At 46.6% G+C, this 2,500-nt stretch overlaps 1 protein-coding gene across 3 annotated transcripts in view; it reads left to right on the top strand.

Annotated features, from left to right (window-relative positions):
• The window catches only part of jag1a (jagged canonical Notch ligand 1a), a 29,002-nt gene that overhangs the window by 8,624 nt on the left and 17,878 nt on the right, over nucleotides 1-2,500 (top strand). The window lies entirely within an intron of this gene.

Here is a 2,500-nt window from a genome sequence, read left to right as displayed (position 1 = left end):
GAATGTTTGTGTACATGCATGATTGTCCACGTTAGACTGATATGTGTGAACGTGGTATGTGTGCGCACAGTATATTAAAGAGAGAGGGAAGAGAGAAGGACAGAGTGGTAGAGACAGAGGGAGAGAGAGGGAGAGACAGAGGGAGAGATAGAGGGAGAGATAGAGGGAGAGATAGAGGGAGAGATAGAGGGAAAGAGAGGGAGAGATAGAGGGAGAGAGAGGGAGAGATAGAGGGAGCGAGAGAGGGAGAGAGAGGGAGAGACAGAGGGAGACAGAGGGAGAGATAGAGGGAGAGAGAGAGGGACAGAAAGAGGTTTGTTTGTGTTGGGGGGGCGGTGGTCATGAGGTTAGTGGGCATCTTGGGGTGTGTGTTGTATTTGGCATTCCTCTGAGAACCATTAGGGGTCCGACGCTAAAGGTGCTGGGGACGCGACAACCCCCCCTTGGTTCCACCCCTCCTTCCCCTCCTCTAGTAATCCCTCTATCATTCTCCGCTTCTTCCTGTCAAACTGTATTCCAAACCAAAGCGAGCGAGGTCATAATCTACAGAGCGGTGCAAGCTCTTAATCCCGTTTAGACCCAAATGCTCAATCCACACAGGATCTGATTTAACCAGATTAACACGAGACCTTTAACTTGGTAACTGGATATTTAATTCTGCTATATGTGCGACAAAACGCTCTCTCCTCAGTACTCTCACGATAACAGTCGACCGGTGACCCTTTTCTTTTTTTTCTTTCCTTTTTCTTTGTCCATGTTTATTCGTTTGGGCTGTGGCGGTTTAGCCCGAGTTTGATCTCGTTCGAACGGTAGGTACGGCGAGCAGGGGGTTTGACCGCCGGCGTTCGGGCTGGCCGTGCCACTGGGGAGAAAACGGAGGCCGGCCCCTTTTTTTTTTGAAGTCCGCCCAAGACCCGCGAGCGCACCGTCGCTGCCAACGCAGTGTGCCAGATGAGAAGAGGGTTGACAAATATTGACTCACTCTCTAACCTTTCTCTTTTCTCTCTCTTTTCTCTCTCTCTCTCTCTCTCTCTCTCGTTCTCTCTCTGACTCACTCTTTCTCTCTCTTTTTTCTCTCTCTCTTACTTTTCGTCAACATGTGAAGTACTCTTAGGCTGCAGGCCTTCTGCTGTGGAGTTAGCCTCATTAAAACACTTTAAACAAGAGGAGAGAGGGTGAAAGAGGGGACTCCCGCTGATCAAACAAACTTTACAGTACAAAGTATCACCATGTATGTTTGATTAGCCTCAATGAGCTATAGTTTGGAGTCAGCGCAGTTAGGGTTTGGGAAATCAGAAGCAGTCAAAAGACAAAAGCAAAATGAAGTAAAGAGAAGTTCTAATTTGTGGAACAAATCCTGAGTTTTCTGGTGTTTGTAGCTATTTAAATTGATTTATGGCCGATGGTTTGATGAAAGAGAAAATCATGTAAAATTACAGATGAATTATTTTTTTGGACGTACTCTGGGGAGCGATGGATTTAATCTTTTAAAGAGATTTTTTTGCCATACACTTATTAAAAATAGCAAGGTGTGCCTTTTTATCTACGGGCAGATAAAACTCCATTCTCACAGGGCCTCAATATTATACAGATACTCCATCTTCCTTGGTGCGATATCTATTATTTGAGTGGTGATGCAGGTTTGTGTGTGTGTGTGTGTGTGTGTGTGTGTGTTTGATTTGTGCAGGTGAGTGCGTGTTTGCTGGGAGATGAGCTATGCAGGCATTTCAGTTTGGTGCGAGGTTTTTTTTCGGCAGGGTAACGGGACTCATACTCGTTGGGCCGCTGGTTTTGGGTTGAGCGAGGTCGCAACCTCCTCTCAACCACACTTCACACCCCTGCGTCTGAATACCTCACGGCGGTGAGGGATTCCGGACTGGTCCGGAAAAAATGACCGAGGTTCATTCTGTAACGCAGCCTTTCAGGCGGTCACAGAGTAAATAAGCCCCCTCCCCCCACCCACAACCGGCACACACAACTAGTCAGTATATGAATTAAATAGCCTTTTTCTCACACACACACACACACACACACACACACACACACACACACACACACACACACACACACACAGACTCTCTCTCTCTCTCTCTCTCACACACACACACACACACACACACACACACTCTTACACTTTGGTCAGGCTAAAGGATCTCCAAGGTTCCAACCGAATTCTGCTAGCTTCATTAAAGCAAAGAGACATTACATACACCTCATGTAACTTTGCTAAATCGCCCTTGGCTTTCGTATTCGCACAGAAAGCTGAACAAAACTTTTTTTTTTTTTTTCCTGGCGATATTTTTACAGCTGTATTGAAAGCCCTTGACATGAAAAGTGAATAAACAAAGCTCGCATATGTACACAGTGTGGCGTGTCATTTCTCCGCTGTGCGGACGCTCATTCTGACTGTTAGCGTAGCGACATTCCTGCCAACAGAATGAGCGCTTTGTGAGCGTGGGACAGTGTTGTGTAAGGTGGGCAGCCATGTTGGATGGTTTCA

Source organism: Chanos chanos, chromosome 7, assembly GCF_902362185.1.
Source record: "Chanos chanos chromosome 7, fChaCha1.1, whole genome shotgun sequence".
NCBI classification, from domain to species: Eukaryota; Metazoa; Chordata; class Actinopteri; order Gonorynchiformes; family Chanidae; genus Chanos; species Chanos chanos.
The sequence above is the reverse complement of the archived record's forward strand: the minus strand, read 5'-3'. Positions and strand labels throughout refer to the sequence as shown.